This window comes from Anopheles stephensi, chromosome X (genome assembly GCF_013141755.1).
Source record: "Anopheles stephensi strain Indian chromosome X, UCI_ANSTEP_V1.0, whole genome shotgun sequence".
In the NCBI taxonomy this organism is placed as follows: domain Eukaryota; kingdom Metazoa; phylum Arthropoda; class Insecta; order Diptera; family Culicidae; genus Anopheles; species Anopheles stephensi.
Window position 1 is genome coordinate 13,793,228 of NC_050201.1, and position 18,921 is coordinate 13,812,148.

The 18,921-nt window shown below is 45.7% G+C and overlaps 1 protein-coding gene across 12 annotated transcripts in view; it reads left to right on the forward strand.

Annotated features, from left to right (window-relative positions):
• The window catches only part of LOC118509273 (octopamine receptor Oamb), a 120,299-nt gene that overhangs the window by 23,226 nt on the left and 78,152 nt on the right, over window positions 1-18,921 (forward strand). The window contains exon 1 of one of the 12 annotated variants that reach the window (XM_036049660.1): window positions 17,074-17,570. The exons of the other annotated variants lie outside the window; for them this stretch is intronic. The gene's annotated coding sequence lies outside the window, so the exon portion shown is untranslated. Of the gene's footprint in view, window positions 1-17,073; window positions 17,571-18,921 lie in introns of those variants that run through there. 12 annotated transcript variants of the gene reach the window in all.

Consider the following 18,921-nt stretch of genomic DNA (forward strand, 5'->3'; position numbering starts at 1 on the left):
CAAATTTAACGCTTCCCGTCCGTTCGTTTGCCTGTCGGCTGCCCTCGGAGGCACCGGGTGTTTTTGGCTTGAGGGCGGGCGACAAGAATTCGCAAACCGTGCTCCATATGTCGGTTTTCTGGCGAAATGTCTCTGGAGGTGATGAACGGCAAGCGCCAAGGATCGGTTTGATACGACGTTTGACGCGTATCCCTCCGGTCTGCCGGAAGCGACGCACAATGGCGCCCTTATGGCGTTCCGGTGTTGTGACGGTATCGTCGAGCGGCGTATACACCCGGACATATCCTCCAATCAGTCAGCGCAATACAAATCATGCTCACGTATCGAACGGCGTAGAAATTTCAATACAACACAAAGCATCTTCCAATTCCCTCGTTTCACCGACTTCGACTCTGCAATGGAGGCGTGTGAGTTGCCGGGACTTTGCATGAAGCTGTCACCGTTGGGAAGTGACACTTCAGTCCCACAATAAAATATAAATCCTTCAATCTTACGCCCGCCAGCCAAAACTCCTGAGCAGGTAGTTGGGGATTTTTTTTTTAATTTTCCACCAATTCCTCTACTCGGGTCCGGTCCCCGGGTATAATCAAACCACGACCAAACCTGATTGGTTGACGTCCCGCCGGGTGGCAAATGCTTTAGCTACGCCGCGCTCCGACAAATTAGTCCTTCGCGAGCCGGGCAGTCCCTGCTGGCTGGCGGGATTGCGCGCATCTCAATTTAAATAATTTGGCCCTTATTACCTGTACAAACTATGGGACCGTCCGGGGCGTTGATGTTTTTCGTCCCGGTCGGATTCGGTCGTTTAATTTTGGGACGCGTCGGTGTGTTAAATCAAATCTGCACTAACCCCACGGATGCGGGGAAATTGAATTCGAAAGTCCAAACTGGTGCGAGCGAACGGATACGGAAGGTTGGAGATTGGGATGGAAAGTTCTTGGACCCTTTTTTGGAAGACTTTCAAACCCTGGAAAAGGAGAGAGAGAGAGATAGAGAGAGTGAGAAGGGAAGAATAAGGGGATAAAGCGCACACCGAAACACCGGAGCATACTAACGAAGGGAGATTAAATTAAAAATCGGCTTTCCGGTAGAAGCTTGCCCTATGAGAGTTTCGCAGTGTGACGCAGCGTGTGATACTGGCTCGCTCCCGACTGATTTGTGGAACGGGATGTGTGGATTACTGTGTTGAGCAGTCCTTTATAACCCTTTTTCATGGGTTAATTCATTCCCTCCCGGAGGTCCACTGAACATAGCTCAGCATCTTCGAGGTGGAAGTTGAGCGATGAGTGGTCAAGTGTAGGAGTCATCAAACAGGAACAAAACCAACAGAAAACACCCTAATGAAGTTCACTATCAAAAGTGGGACGAATCTCTTTTTAACAAGAAGTGTTGGACGTCATTCAACTGCATCTACTCTATCCGGTGAAGCTGACAAAATTTAATCTGGATTACACATAAGACTTGGAGCGCTGAAGCAACCATGGTTGAGACATGGATCAAGAGTCCCTAAATACTGCTTCGAAAGCCCTTCAATTTTAATTCTAGTCTGTTAGGTATAAGCATTTCTACCAAGTCAAACATCAGAGGACCAAGAGTAAAAACTGTACCTAACATGATGTCCCAAGTAGACAGAATACTCAATCGCCCGGCTGATATAGTGTATGCCAACTGAGGTTTTTGTCGATTAGGTGACGTCACAAATATAGAAAATTTTACTGTGTGTCGTAAGATTTAACTTCCTGATAGAGAAGGGATCGAAGAGTTCAACTTCAGAGGAGAACCTTCTAGACCAGTGATTAAGTCCAACTTGGTGTAGGGGACTGCTGTGTGAGACATCGACATCTTGTTCTATGAGTCACAGTTGTAGTATTTCTTGCTTATCTGGATCGCAGTAACTCAGATGTCTGAAGTTCAAGTACTTGATATCAACTTCCTAAAATAATGACTTGGATTCTTGTTCGATGAGTGACAGTAACTGTTTAAACATTTCTTGTTTGCCTGATGTCCTCATTAGAGATGTCTGATATCTTGAATATCAGGCTTTGCACCAGACATCGGCTCTCTAAAATAATGACATGACTTTTTTTTCTATGAATCGATAGTAGCTTTTGTAGTATGCTCATTCAGTCTGATGTCTTAGGACCAAGTATTTAACATCTTACTACGTTTAGTTAATTTCTTGAAGAAGTTATTGTCTAACCTCAAAGCCTCTGGCTCTCTCTCTCTCTCTCTCTTATTTGCGTCACCAGAATAAGAGATTCAAGAGCTCTACACTGCCAGTGGAAGTGAGGTTTGCCGAGCAGCGATCAAAGTCTAGTCACGTTTCGATGGCTTCCGTGTTGGACATCATGTAGACGAGTTATACGGTGGCTGATGTAGCGTTTATTGTTAACTGTGTGCACCTTTTTGTGATGTACGTGATGTTTGCCAACTTTGGAGTAGCTTCTTGATGGGGGTTTTTATCTCACCTCACAGACCCTAGAAGAGCAAATGCATATTTAGAGCATACACTAGAGTTAGAGATTTAAGAACTCTAACCCCTCCGCCACATGTAGATGTGAGATTTCGCGAACTACAACCCAAAGTCACGCCACGTTTCGATGGTTCCCGTGTCGGACGTCGGCCGGTCCAGAAACATTGCATTGCCCCGTCCAAAGAAGTAGGAAAGACTATCCCGACCACGCGACAGCCACAAATTTGAAGGTGCGTCGGTGGCGTTACCCTAGACCCTAGGGGCGTTGCGTAGCCAAAGCGCACCATGTTAAGCACGACACGCGGTAACTGGACGCCCGGCCCGGCGTGTCACCTTACCGGCGTGTGGACAAGTTCGTGCTCAGGCACGGTGTTCGTGTAATGCGATCAGCGGGTTTGCGGCACTAGCAGCGCAACGTTACGCGCTCCGGCGTTGAGCCACGTTCCGCACCGGCGCAAATGTTCCGGGTGAACATTCCGCTGAACATCAAAATGGCGGTAGGCCGCTTAGTTTGTTTCGGGTGGTGTAATGTTTCCCTGGTCGCGCACCGTACGGTCGGTCGGTTTGGGTGAGATGACGCGAATGGACGTGACGTTGACTCATGTCCGGTGAAAGTTGAGTCACGGCTTGGTGCACTCCGTACCGATCGACAACTTCGGCTAAGTTTCTGGACTCTGGACTAATGGGAGCTAGTTGTGATACATTAGCGTTGGTAGGATTTGGAAGATAAGATTGAGGACACTTGAAGTGCCGAAATGTCTCATCACATGGGACCACAACTCTCGAAAGCCTGCAAACCAAAGCCGATTTCTCAAGAGCTTTCCTGAGTATTGTTTTTCCTCTCTCGGTCTCGCTCTCTCGCTATGTTTGCGTACAAAAGTATCCCAAAAAGATACTTCAGCTTCTTGGAAAGCAATTTGAAAGAGGAAAAACTGGGAAGAAAAAAGTCCGCGCAGTTGGGAAAACAAAACCCTACCCTGTCACTCCCTTCTTAAAGCGATTTCATTTACTTTGGTAAAAAGAACCCTCTTCCCCACTGCTCCCACACCCTTCCTCACGCTGCAGCTAAAGTCCGGGCTGGCCAGTGTTTGTTTGTTTGCATTTCATCTGATTGCTTGTCTTGCTCGGGGCCTTCCTCCACAACCCGATGGGAGGGGGAAGGATTGGTTGGTGCAAAGTGGGTTGGGGGGCTTACATTCTTTGGACCCCCAAAAATGAGTAACAAAAATCCTACACACATACACACTCACGCACACGCAGCCTTATACAAAAACTCTCTGTGTTTAAAAAACCGTTTGATGGCTTCCGGCAGGGCAAAAGAGAAAAGGAACGAAGGAAAAAAAACAGGAAAATGGTGAAAATTTGGTGCGTCTGTTGATTTTCCGTTTTGTTTCGCTTACCACCACGTCGCGGTTATAGGGTTGAGTTATTTTATTTTATGCTTTGCCTTTTTGTTGTTGTTTGAAGTAGTGAAAATGTTTACACATTACGACCCACCGGATCTGGATCGGCTCGCAGCCGACCCATCACCGTGAGGAACTAGGGGTGGATGTGGGAGGGGGGGGGGAGGCTGTTTTGAGTGTGAGCGTTTAACTTCTTAATTAAGTTTGATGGCCGTGTGCCGGGGTCGCTTAGCGACGTGAATTGGCAGGCGGGGTCTGCGCACCCCGGTGCAATTATTGCACCAGTTGCGAAGCAGTTTTGTGCGGGCCGTACGATTGGTGTGGTTAATTTAAACTGTTTACTTAAGCGAAGTGAAGCGCTGGTGTTTTGAAAATGCTTGTTAATGGAGTTTGAAATATTAATTTTAAAATCTAGAAACTTAAAGTGATTGACGGCAGTAGAAAGCTCTTGAAAATCTATCTGAAAATCTCAGTAAGCCCCATTGTCCAGAAGGCTTTGACGGCCAATTTGATAATTTCCTAGATTAATTATCTCTTTTAACTAGAAGGGCTTTGTAGTTAAAAATGATCTCGGTCATTCAAGCTTCATCTGCTAAGAAATCTTTTAGTCGAAGAGGTTTTGTGGCACATTCCTTAGCTATCAAGAGATTTGAGCTAAATAGAATTCTTGTTATATGTGAGAAGCCTCATCTACTTTGATATATCATCCTTCATGGAACTTAGACTTAAAGCACTTCCTGTTATCACAGAGGCCTCATCTACTACAAGACCATCAAGAGACGTCTAAAGGAAAATTTTCCAACAAAGACAGAATAAACTACCTCGATCTCGTTGTTCAAGGGACTTCGGGTATTAAAACATATTTGGGCTCATACACCAAGGAATAATGTTTTATAAAAAATTAGCAACCAACAGTCCACGGTATCAAACAAGCTTCGTCTCATGTAAAACCACGTAGTTCAAGGAACTTCGCCTTTTGCTGGACCTTGTTTTCAATGAGACTTGGTCTACCACGAGCATTCGTTGTCCATCCCTCTTCAACCAATAATCCTTGGTGTCGAAGGAGCCTCATCTGCGAAGAGGTCTTGCGTCCAATGAACTTTGATAGCTAACAAACCTCGTTATCAAAGATACCTTCTAGGCCCATTAAGACACTCCGTATCAAAGAGACCTCATTGTTCCATTCGATACCGTCACTGAAAGGATTTTGACTACCAAGAGACGATGGTATCAAAAACGCTTCGTCAAAGACTTTTACTGGACCTTGTTAGCAAAGAGACCTCGTCTACTAAGATGACTCGTTGTTCAACCCTATTCTAATAAGAGATATTGGAGTCGCAGATGCTTCATTTATCAAGAGACGTCGGCAACAAAGAGGTCTCGTTGTACAAAGGATCTAACCTACAAAGAGTCCTTATCATTCAAATAACCCTACTTGTCTAAGGAATCTTGGTGGTCTCGCAGTCGACAAGGTCTCGTCGCCCAACGTTCAATGTTTCTATTATCTCATCTTTCAATGTCGTATTGGAAGATACACCGTAATCCACTTCTCAACTATTCTGTGACTTCTAATAGACCTCGGTTTTCATAAAGGCCTCGAAGACTTCGACGCCGTGGAGGTCAAACATTCATCAAAGAGTTCCCTTCTACAACGAGACCTCGGAGTGAATGGGCCTCAATTTCCAAACAACTTCGACGTCACAGAAGTCTCACTGCCCTCAAGAACTACCATGAAAATAAAAACTTTGTCCTATGCGGACATGGCTTGTGTGCTCAAAAGATTCCAATAGTCATGCTCTGAGGTCTATATTTAAAACCAACAGGATAGAGCGAGAGAGAGAGAGCGAGAAAGAGAGAGAGAGAGAGAGTTAAAAGGGTCTCGGCTATCATTGTCCAAGGGACTTGGACTTGAAAAAAGAATTATCCCATCTGCTCATCTTCTTGATCGACTTCACATCTACTAGATCTCGTAGACGTAGATCTTAATGGCTACTTCTTCAATTAACGAGGGAAAAAGGGATATAGAGATTGAGAGAGAAAGAGAAAGAGAGAGAGAGAGAGAAAAAAAGAGACAGCGTTTAAGAGAAAGAGAGAGATAGTAATATATATCTGTTTTTTTTTTTATTCATGAAGGACGACCTCCAGTATTGATGGACAAATCTGTATAAATGAATATTAAAAATGAGACATAACCCGTATCAAAAATAAATATCATAACTGAATAAATATTGTAAAGTTCGTAAGAGTTCTCTCGAGGCTCTTCAAATGAAGGGACATTAATACGCTGACCGCTTTTCGAAAAAAGAATACCTCATTCTCCGTATCTACCTGTTTCCTCCCTTGCCATCACCAGCATTTAATTCTTCAGTTCTTTGAAAACATTAAACTTTTACTGATGTTTGTGTGTTTGTGTGTGTGTCTGTGGGCATGTTTTTATTTCTTTGCAAACAAATAAAAACCATTCTTGGAGGAGGGAATGAAGCATTTTCTGCGGATATGGATGCTGCCGGGAGGGATTTGGGTTCTTCTACCCCAATATTTTAAGCAGCTTATATTCTGGGAAGGGCCAAACCGGTGCAAGAGTCCGTTTTTTTTCGTAATAGTACCAGGTTTTACGATTTAATTGACCATTCGAAGCGGACAAACGTGTTCTAATCGGAAGCAACCAAACACACCGAGCGAGCGGGACATTAAACCAATTTACGCCGTCCGTAAGATGCGATAAAAGCGACTTTAGGGAAAGTATTTTATGCGCCATTTTCTCTTTTTGATTATTGCAGTAAACCATTAAAAAGCCTGCAGTTTAAATAGGTGAACTGTGGTAGTGTCGTGGGAAATGGTGATTTATTTATGATTGTTTAATTGATGTAGATAAATAAAGCTGCATCAAGCAGCAAAGCTTATTACCGCGCTGTTAGGCCGGGCGCTATTAAGGCACAGTTTGAAGGATTCGCATTTAATCCTCCGCCAAGTAGAGTTCCACTTCAATCTTCCACGGGATGGATGGATTTCTTCGTTTTTGTTTTATCTCCCTTTGGCCAATTTATCGTCCGTTTTGGCCGGTGGTAGCATCCGGCGGGTGGTCCACCCGCGGCTCTACGATGGCCGCAAGCTATGCGTATCGGTTGCGTATTTTCTTTTGCTCTACCGCATTCACCACACCGTGATGGCGAGCACATTCTTCTCGCGTTTTCGTACGCATTCCGCCGGGCTTTCCCCTAGCGGTGTGTGTGTGTGTGTGTGTGTGTGTGTGTGTGTGTGTGTGTGTGTGTGTGTGTGTGGCAGCCGTGATGGAAAGCTCCTGTCGTACGCGAGAATGGCCTTTTAATACCCGGCTCACAGTGGTGTAAAGTGAGAAAAGTCACAACGGCACAGAACGTCGCTCGCACGTCCACCACGTTCAGCGGGGGTGTCTATTTTTTATTTTACATCCCGTCGCACTGGGTGATAAATAAATATATATAAACACACACACACACACAAACTTACCCACAAAACCTTCTTTTCATTTCAATGCGAAATGGAAGTTTTTTTTGCCTGCTGTTGCTGTCCTTCAATTTTTTTGCTTCTCGCGTTTGTGTGTGTGTGTGTGTGTGGCCAATACAACAGTGAGTGAAAAGAAGGTGAAAGATAAGGCGCCTCCATTAAGTGTAGTATAGGATTTTCCCAGGGAAATGTTACTAACGGTGCCTTTAAAGGAGCACGAGCACGGGAATGCGAAAGGTGAACTGTCAGGTGAGGTGGCAGTTTCGTTTTGGTGTTTAACTGTAAAATGATTTAAATTTGCCCATGACAGGTGGTAAGGCCGGCCTGATGGGTGATTTTGTTGGGACATATGGGCAGAAGCAAATAAATTCCTAACAAAGCTAAAAAACGGAACAAAAGATAAATAGAAAATAAGGCTAAAGCCGGAATAGTTGCCCTCTTCCCACGCACGGGCTCATTTTTGGAACTGAGTTACGCAGTTACGACTTTAGCCGAAAATCGTTAGATAGAACAAAGTTTAAAAAACGGAACAAAAGATAAATAGGAAGTAGAATACAAATCCATACATAACATGAACAATATAAGTTAAAAAATAAATAAAGAAAAAGGTAAGTTAGAAATGAAGAAGTAAAGAAATAAAGAAATAAAGGAATAAAGAAATAAAGAAATAAAGAACAAATTAAAAAGGAAATAAATAAGTAAATAAAATAAAAAGCCCCTACTTTGACCTTCTGTTCTACCTACCACAGCTGCCCGTTTATACATTCTGGAGCACTTTTCACCGTAATAACACCGAGTAATAGCTCACTGTAATAACAGTTTTACAGCTCGTAACTGTCACAACGCAATGTTCCCAATCGGGGTGTTTTTTTTTTGTTGCAATAAGAAAAGCTTAATTTTGTCACTACCACATTGAACCCCCTTTCTGAGCCAGATGAAGGGGAACACAAACGAAAAATAGGAAAACAATTAAATTCTTCATCTGTCACCATGTGAAGGACGGTGGTAGAATCGAACTCACGAACTCATATCGTTGCATCGTGCTCGTAAAAATCATTTTTTCCACACACACATACACATGGCATGGCTCGTTAACCGCTTCGTACGTGCTGCGTCGGATGCAATCGACGAATCGGTCAGCGTTTACGAGCGGTTCGTGCCCGGGGCCAAATTGGTGTGTGAGATTTAATTGTAAAGACGTGTGTATATTTCCACCGGGAGGAAAGCCTGCTGCTAGTGACAGCAACGGTACAGAAACGTAAATAAAACCCATGTACCCTTAGTGTATGTGTGATTTTAACAGAAGTCAACGAAGCGTACGATTTATTTATCTTTTTTTTTGTTGTTTTGTTCAACCCATTTTCACTCAACTAAACTACTAATAGTTTGAATGGAAAGAAGCATAAGAAAAAGCTGACCGGGTAGAAAAAGTTCGAAATGCTACACTAACTGCATGGGTGTTTGTGTGTGTGTGTATGTGTACTGAGCATACTCCTCGAGTCCTCGAAACCGGACGACAAACCGGGGACAAGCGCCTAGCATGAAGGAAGTAGGGCAAGTAAGAAGGAAGCAGCAGCAGCAGAAGTGGAGCGGGGTTCGGCAAAGAGACTAACGAAGCAATTTATTTTTCAAAAACGTAATGAGAAAAGGCACTGGGACCGAGACGCAGACCGTGCTCGGCCGTGTGGCGTGTGAAATAAAACGGAAATAAAAGCTTAAACACCTTTTTATGCTTTCGTCCGGTGACTTTTTTCGTTGTTGTTGCTGTTGTCTTAGCTGTAACCTCTTGGGTGATAGGAGGGAGGATTGAAGGGGGAGGGAGAGTGGACAACGTGGGTTAATAATCTAAAAAGGTGACATACGGAAAAAAGCCGCTGCGGGAAAACCCATCCCCCCCCGGACACCCGGAGCGGCAAAGGTCCAGCGAAAGACCGGGCGGGGAGGAGGAAACCTCGACAGTTCATACGAAACGATTAGAGCGGAAAAAGGAAAAGTTTTTTTGTGGACGAGTTTTTGCCTCCGTTTTCCTTCTTCTTGGGCTCGTTTGTTTTTTTTTCTCTTCTTCTTCCATCTCCGGAATGGAAACGATTTGAGATTCGAAAATTTTCAGCTAGAAGTTTCTACGAAATGGGGGTTTTTGTTGCTGTTGTTGCTGTGTTTCTGTTTCAAAGTGTAGATATAATTGTTACGGTGCTCTATGTGCAGTTCACATGATGTCTGGTTGAAGTGCTGACCAGTCCTGGCCAGCACCGAACGCAAATGCTTCTTAATAAAGTGCATATGTACTGCTTGTTGCAGTCATTAAGGCGTTTGACTCGATCGGTGTGAATGAAAATTGCAAACTTTTATATCTGCGATAAGACAACAAATATTCGAGCACCTAGTCGAAATAGTAGCACACGAATCAGCTTGTCAATAAAGTGCTCGAAACTGCAACCCAACTGTCCCATTTTCTGAGTGGGCATGTCCTCAACTAGTCGGAAATATTAGCAGCCTTTTTTATAAAAATACAAGCAACTGCTTCAAATGTCTGGCAGGAAGTAAAATTTTGTTTTTTTTTTTACGTTTAACGTGAAACTATCAATTCTAGCACCTGCTCGAATTAGTAAACTAAATACAAATCGAAAAATTGTGCGTGTCAGCATATAACTTATCTATTTCCAGAATGTAACAATTCTGCCAAAGCAATCTTTGCATAGAATAGCTTATAAAAATCCCCAACATATACACAAAAGAATTGTTTTATTTAAAGAGATTATTTAAAAACATTTTTTTTATTTTGCCTCGTAAATCAAACTGAAATTAACATCTAAATTTTTTTTAGATTTTTTAAACAATGAATTTACTTCCATTTTTCTTAAATTAACAATTCATTAATGACTTTAACCATTTGTTTTTTTTACTTAATTTAAAAAGATTTATACCTAAAAAGCTGCAAGATTTTCATATCAACTGATAAGCAAAACACTAAACATTATTTCAACTTGTTCTTGTCGAGCAGCTGCTCGAAAGTAAATCAAAACAAACAATTGTAGGAGCTTCTGGGGCACTTCTTCTTCCTTGGCCTTAAAACCTCGAGAGGCCTGCCATTTCTGGCATTCGGTGACTTGATTTTACCCGTAGCAAAGGTGTCAGCCCTGCGTACGGGGAGGCGGTCTGGATGGGATTTGAATCCCGGTCCGGCCGTGTGACCGGCGCCGTTATTGCCTCGGCCACCGGACCGAGGTAATCTCTATCTGAGGCATTGGTAATCGTATAATACTGGCGCCCCAGAGATGTAAACGGAAGTTTTTTTCAATCATTTCAATACAAGGTTTATGTTACTGCTATACTCATTTAGCACGCTGATATCCTACTTAGAAAATTATGATGTATATTCCTCCGACTGACGATCTGTCCAGATGAAATGAGTGTTATCACACGCTATAGGATGAGATTGGTTTATCGTTGGAAACAATGTTTTAAATATATTATTAATGAAGCTATCATAGAGCTCACTGCTCGACATCTGCTCGATGTTTGAAACAGTTCGATTGGCGTTAACTATTGCAGCATTCAGCAGTTTGAGGTTGTCTGTTTACTTTACAGAGCCCGCAATTTTGATCGCTGCTTCCCTAAGCGCCCAGAAAGTATGCAAGGCACGCAACAAAACTACTATTTATTATTTTTCCCCCTCCCGACAGCCGCGATGTATTAACTAAATGAGAAAATGTCGCCTGGGAGAAGAAAGCTAGGGTTTGGTGTTCGGCTGCGGAGGAGAAGTTTTTTCATCGAATTTTTCCTCACTATCCTCGTTGCCTGCACATTCCACCATCGCACCCGTCTAATGACCATTAGGCATCAGCATCGTTATTACTACATGCCATCACTGTTATACTTCTACACACATACATATACACATACTTGCTCTACTCGAATTGATTGTCAGAAATAGTCCTCGCTCACCCGGCTCGCGAACGATAAGCCGAGGCAGGGACGATTAGATGTTTGTTTCTCTGTCGCTACTCGGAATGAGTCGAGGTAAGTTGGCACCTTGGAAAAGTGAAAGGAAAAGCGAAACAATTTCAAGAGAAAAAGGAAGCAAAATGGAAGAAAAAGCACAGCAGAACAAAATGAAATCCCGTGTTCTTGGGATCACAGAGCCGGACTTTGTGTGTGTGTGTGCGAGCGGTGGAGGAATAGATGGAGAGGAAGGGGAGAGTCGGAAGGTAGTCGGAAGGTAGCCGAATGGGGCGTGATGGAAAATTAGTCATTCACGTTTTTTTTTCGCTCTGGAATGGGAAGGAAAATCGGCGGTGGGTGGTTGGGTGGATGGATGAGAAAATTCCTCTACTTGGGCTAATAGATGGAAATTTGTCCGCCTCGTTGTTCGCGCGTTTGCTTGTGTGTGTGTGTGTAGTTGCAAACAATTTGATTTTCCACAAACCACCTCATCACCCCCTTTTCCCGGTAATCACTAATTTTAGCGCGCACTACCAAAAACACGAAACACGGTATGAAAATCAAATTTCCCCTTAGTTAGATCGAACAGTTAGATAAGTGATGAGGGTGGGAGGGGATGGCGGGAGGAATAGGGGTGTAATATTGTGACTCACCGGAAGTTTCGTGGAAAACTCACTAGGTTTGGGGGGAGAAACTTAATTAGCGGTCCCAAATCGGGTAAAGTGGGTGAGGCTCGGAAGCGCTTCTGACGTGAGTGACGCGTGGGGTGTGGTGGAGGATGACAGCTAATATGGGGGGGGGGGGGGGAGAGGGAGAAGGAGGGTTGGGGGTGAGAGCGCGTGTGGCTAGGATAGGTTTTCATAACGATCCGAAACATGACACCATCAATTAAGCTGTCTCGCTGTGATCATCTACCTTCACAAACCCTTCACTAGAGTCTTCACTCAGTAATAGCTCCAGGACACCCAGGTGGGTGTCGGAAGCGAAGGGCTGTGGGAAGTGTGGGGTGTAAATTTTCAAACCGACACTTTTCAATCAGCGGCTATATAGGTTCATTCTCGGTTAACGATTGTGGCCCGAGCTCATCGGCAATAGAAAAAAGCGAAAGCTGGGATAACTCCCGGAAAGCAGAGGAGCAGAGGCGAGCAGTACACACCTCAACAATGTACCAAGACGCTTGCCGAGGGTTCTAAAGGCGCAATCAAATGACGAGCGCAACGGGCAACAAAGTGTGTGAGCCCGGCTTTGCGGTTAGCCGATTGTGTATTGCTCTATCATACCGGTGCACCGGTGTTGAGCTGTCAAATATCTTCCCGCCGCCTGAGTCTGAGTCAGACTTGATGACTTTGCGCCCGCTCGGTGTAGTTTAGGGTGCCACACGACACCTCACCACATGTGTAGCGTGCGCCGGCAGATTATCTCTTTATATTTTCTCACCCTTTGCGTCCGCCGACCGAGGGATGTGGGCAATGATGCCTGGTTGCCAGATATTAATACCACCGAAACACCTTACACCGTAGCAAGAGCCGGTCCGGGCAACCGAGGGACTCGTGCGGATCGTGGAGCAGGAGTCTAGATCAAATTACACACATTAGATGACAGCAGTTAGCCATGCGATTAATAGCGTTATGATGCGTGTTATTCCACGCGAACTGTGCAGTTTGATCGAGGGTGAGCGCGGGAGGACCTTAATTTCTCGTCGATCGATTGAGATGTCTCGAACCGTACGCCGGACACCTGATGCCGACCTGATGCCAGATGTTCTAGAAGAAGGTTTTGCAAAAACAAACCAGTATAGTCTCGTAGGAGCTGTAGGTGGAGGTGGTCATGTTAGACATCGTACAGCCAGAAGTCTGGTTGATGAGCAATAGGAGCTGTTTTGTTTTGACTGATGCGTCTGATTCGGTACCGGAGATGGAAGTGATCCGCTAGACGAGCTTCAGTCGATCCTTCTGGACCATTTCAATTGCAAGTAATCTAGATCTAGGTCCACAATATCTAGAGAGTTGGAATAGCGCGGAAACCCAGCCTAGAGATATCTCCACAACATTGTCACACCATCGCGAGCTCTAGTTCCGATCGTTCCGTTGTTCGGGTGTTTAGCAGACATCTCACAACCCCAAAAACAAGCCACTTCCAGCTGCGTTGACAAGTGTTCCAAACAACACGGAAGCCCTGTTTCCAGTCCACTCCTTCCCATGCTTCCCTCTCCCTTAAAAAGGGGGGGTTTGGTTTTGCTGTTGTTGTTCTTGTTACGGTGTGAAGGTGAAGGTGGGCCTTTTTGAAATGTGTCGCCAAGTTCGGAACCCAGCTTCTCCAACCGAGACACGCAGCTTACCGTGCAAGACCCTGACCCTGAGCAGGTGGTGGTGGTGGTGGTGGTGGCGGAGTCCGGGAGGGTTAGGTAATGTAACACAGCACTAGACGCTAGACGAGGCCGTCCCGCGTACCGATGCCGAATAAAGTCATACCGGGGCGCTAAATCTTGCCTGGCGACTTAGCGTTACGTTACGGTTGGCTCGTGGGAGTAACAGCAAGTGAAAGAGTTCGCAAGAGTTTGAGTGCTGGCGCAGCATGGACCGGGAAGCATGGGGATGTGGTGCGTGTATGGGCGTGTAGTTACGATCCGAAAGCTTCTAGAGGGAGACGAACAGCGAGAGAGAGAAAGAGAGAGAGAGAAAGAGCGAGAGTATGGAGGAGCTTAGCGTGTGAATCGATCGTGGTTGACGTGGTTCCTGGTAGGTAGATGCGGTACGCATGACAGCCAACGAACGAACGGTAGAACTGGAGGGTACCGGAGGGTCTGGGCTGGAGAAATCAGAGCAAGTTTCTTCTTCTTTTAGCGGCCGTATTCATCCATATCTGATTCCTGGTCGGTGTGTCCGTGAACAGCAGCACAGTAGTAATGGTGGGTAGCCGTCGTACCGGTGATTGAGACGTTTCGCTCGAACTTTGTAGACTTGCCGAACGAATGTAATACAGCGTCGCTTATCGGATGAGCACTGATGCCGGTGAAATGTTTAGATTAGTCGTTGGAATTTTTTTGACAGATGTGTGTGATCAAGCAGCAGACCGCCCTGAGATTTGCTGCGAGATCTCTCGCGAAGGTTTGTGTGGCGTTTGGATTGATGAGTGACAGCGGTGGTTGGTGCTAGCACACACGAATGATTCACACCAGAGGCACGTATCGGACTGCAAGAGTTATAAAGAGTTGCCGTTTGACACACGTTGCGACAAGTACGATTTGGCTTCCTAGGGGGTTTTTGGAGCGAACTCCAAACCCTCAAGGTCGTGTCGGAGTAAAGTGAATCGCAGTAGGTCTTCCTGTTTCGCTTGTTCACCAGCAGCAGCAGCACCAGTCAATCATCGTACACTCCCCCAAACACACACACACATACTTTGGAGGAGCGGTGTTGAATAGGCGACCTCGCGCCGGTTCTTGGCGTGCTGTTGGGACCTTTTCAATCGCGCGCGCGGGAAGCGTTGGCGTCGGCGTTTCGTGCTCACGAGCGCCTATAAGCCGTCGATATCCGCTGCCGAAATCGGACACGGGCGTGGGGGAACATAACTCTAGGCCGGTCGGCGGACCAGCGGGTATTACCAATAATAATTTTCCATCCCTAATGCGCCCTCGCCACTGACGCGTAAAGCTGGAGTCGTAATGTACTGGCGAAGGCGCGCCACTGCGGCACGATTTTAGACGAAACTCCGAGCCGGACAGACCCCGGGTGAGCAGGTGGACGACACGCTGGACGATGAAGAAACGTGGCCACGCACACACGACAGCGATGATGGAAGCGGCCGGAGCGGAACGTGTGAAGAGACGGGAATGCCGTTGCCGTTGTTTTTGACGCTTAGATTCATTTCAATTTACAGTTTATGCCCGTGTGTTCTTGTTCGTTCGGTTGAGATTTTCGGCGGTCTTACTCTATGATTGAGAGGTTATGGCTCTCTGTGTTTTTTTTTTTTCGTTTCTAAATTCCGTCTCCGTCTTCTGCTAACTTCGGCTTGTCGAGGTAGTTCCATGGACCTTACACCAGGAGAAGATTATTACTAAATCGTATCGTCGAAGGTAAACTGGCTGGGAGTTTTGACTGTACCAAACACACACATAGATACACACTCGTTGAAAGTGTTCTGGCAATGGCACGGGTGCAGTGCAGGGTTCTCCATAAAGCGGGGGCATTGTGCTAATTTGGATATAAATTTGAAATGAGAGATTTTATGACGCTTCCGCTCGAGGGAGTAATGATCAGAGACGCGAATTTTGTGGTGACGCAGTGCGATCTTTGAGACAGAGATTATCATTATGACATGACCAATTTGGTATCAAATCTCATCCGGACCATTATTTCAGATCTTTTGCCCAGAAAAAGTTCCAAACTATCATAACCTGAGGAGAAATACTCACGGAGAGTAGCATTTTGATCAGTTTGATGATAATGTTTGCTGAGTCTAATGGTGGATAATAGTGGTGGACTATCAGAATTCACTTATAAAATCAAGGACCAACGTTCGGAGATTTCAGTTTACCTGCATTTTCGTTAGTTTGGCGCTAGATAAGGTCTTCCGGCGCTACTTGAAGGAGCGAACTTTGGTAGACAAGATAATTTAGATCTTGGTATGTACTGATTTTACGGACATTATTGAGGTTGAGTCATGATGTTTATTTCTCCTGCGTATCAGAAGTTCTAGTAGGCGGTTCACAGCCTCGGGATTAAGATAAACCTATAAACCTCTTGGGGGTCTTTAGCGAAATGAACTCAGAAATCCAAAGTGATAGTGGGACCACCAGTGACCCTGCTTACAATCACTGATTTCCCCTGGATGGCACTTTTGAAGTCAAATGATAACATATCGCCAACAATACAGGTATAGAGATATATTTTCTGAAGTGTCCGTTCTGACTGCAACAAGTCATACAATAGCTTGAGGATATTCTTCTTCTTATTCCTTGGTTCAAGGTTGTAGACCATGAAAAGTCTCGACCTGCCACTTCTGGCTTTCTGTGGCTTGATTTTACCCGTAGCAAAGCAGTCAGCTCTGCGTACCAGAAGGCGGTCTGGATGGGATTTGAACCCCGGTCCTGCCGTTGAGGATATGTTTTTACTAAAACCACCTGTAACGGTCGACCACGTTGGAACTGTTTGGAACGTGTATAGTCCCAAGCGATACCACACCACAGTGAAGACTCGAAGAATCGAATTCCATCCGGACCTTTACTCCGCACAGGGGACCGACTTTTCAACTACGTGCTATCCATAAGTCTAGTAAGCCATTAGAATGCCGGCATAACTTAAGGTGTTTAAGCCTCTCAGATATGGTGGAGAGACTCTGTTCAAAACTGAAGAAATCTTCACTGATGAAAGCCCTAACGACTTTTTAAAATCATCCGTACAGATAGAGGAGGTACAAATTAAGATGAAGGGATGGCGTTGATGATTGATCCACCTAACTCACCGAGGTATTAGATTGGGTAGCCGATGACACTTGCGACTAATTAGTACGCAATGTTTCCTATGCAGTGACCTCCATCATACCATTCCAAGACCTGTTGTGCAATATGTTGACGAATCAAATTCATCAGCAGCAACGCAGCAAACCCTGCTCCCAGCAAAGGCACAGCAGCCACAAAAGCGTTGGTCTAGGTGGAAGGACTCGCTTTTGCATCCAGCCGTACGACCCGTAGCGATTGTTAGCTTGGCGGCACCGATAATAATAGTAATAACTCGACAACTCGTCGAGTTCGGTCTCGGTGATGTTTTGAGGAGGTGAAGTCTCCACCAACCAAACAACAAAGCACACACACATACAGAGATACAACAGCCCGACGGCAAAGCAAAATCAGGACAAAACAAAAGAATGCACAAGTCACCCGGGAGGGGGTGCGGACAAAAGGCGAACGCGCACCCAACCATTAGAAGTTTCGCGGATGCGTGTGTTAATTAAGACGGCACGTTTTGCGAAGCTGAAGCCATCGCCGGGACGCTCCAGTATGTTGGTCCAGGCAGTAGGAGATAGGGGCAGGGGGGGCAACTGACCCATGACAGCTCTGGCCATCGATCGCATCAAGATCGGTTTTCGATCGGAACGGTGATAATGATTATGACGATGACGAGCCACATAGATTTGCTTGCAGCAGTGTGTGTATGTCCGTACGTCCGTCCGCACACTCCGTCCCTCACTCACTCGCAGTCTCCCTTAACCTTCGCAGCACCGAGCAGGGGAGTTTTCGAAATCTGGTCGCGTCGTGTGGTTTATAATTTGTTTGTATTGATTATTTTACCTGTGTGCTTTTTGGAGCTATTTTTTTGGTGCTTGTGTGTGTGTCCGGCTGTTCTTGTACTGCTGCTTCTAGTTCTCGAGTTTGACCCGATGACACAGCGCAAAACAGTGATTGTGTGTGTGTGTGTGTGTGTGTGTTTATGTGTGTGTGTGTGTGTGTGTGTGTGTGTGTGTGTGTGTGTGTGTGTGTGTGTGTGTGTGTGTGTGTGTGTGTGTGTGTGTGTGTGTATGGAGTGGCACGTTGACGATCTCTTTCACTGGGGCGTGCGTGTCATGCAGGTAGGATACGTATACGAGCGTGTGGCAACGGCCAACCAAACCTTGGACATGTGTCGATTTAGCAGGTTTGCTGGATAGTTTGTCCCTTGGGGAGGGTCCTCTATCTACACTTGCTAGCGCACATTCCCAGGCCGGCAATCTCCGGCATCGTATCGCATTAACATAAATCAATCCTCTTATCGAAATGACACACCACGGACGCTCCCCAGGAACTATCAAACTACTTCGACCACTAGTATCGCTGGGCTCCAACGTCCGGTAGCAAAATGGTGGCACTATCTGGACCGTGCCCTGCTACTACTCCACTTGAAGAGTGTGTGTTTTTGCGCTTCGTGAGCGGGTTGCCTAAAAGTGTGATCTTACAAAAACTTCAGGCCTAACTGCGCACGGGAAGGAAGATGGCAAGGTAGGAAGATGTGGAACGAGGAACCATTTATTTGCCTTGATGTTTTATGCAATTCGCATCGATCCGGTGTGTGTGTGTGTTCGTCCTGGTTTCCGCAAACCGTGCTTCCTAGAACATTATCATAAACGAATAGGATTTTCGGACATTCTCGGTATCTTGTGCCTCAGAGAGATAGGAGATTCCGGTGGCCGAATCGGTAGGCGTCTGCCGGAAGGTTTACTTACACCGAACAACCACACCGGGGCCTACGGGGTGAGGTCGGTGGCGGTTGTGAGACGATTTATGCTACTTTTGCCATCGCTTCTAATTCCAAAAACCCCGGGAAGTTGGTCCGGTAGATCATTCGCCTGTCAACGGGTCGTGTGGCAGCATCGGTAATATATTGCCCGGAAAGGTAATTGATTACTCATTTATTACCTTTTTGCCTAAAACTCCGCCCGTAAACAGCGAACCACGTCCTGGCGTCCGGGCCCACGGTCCGATGGCATTCAATTATCCGTTCTCTGGCGCACACACACACACACCAAGCGGCAAAGCATTCCCTTGGCAAAATGGAAGCAAATACCGGATCCTGTGTAGGGTGTAATTAGCCGCCGGGGCGGGCGCTGTCCACCGTAAGTCGGCAAAACGGTGGTGCAGGCATTCGG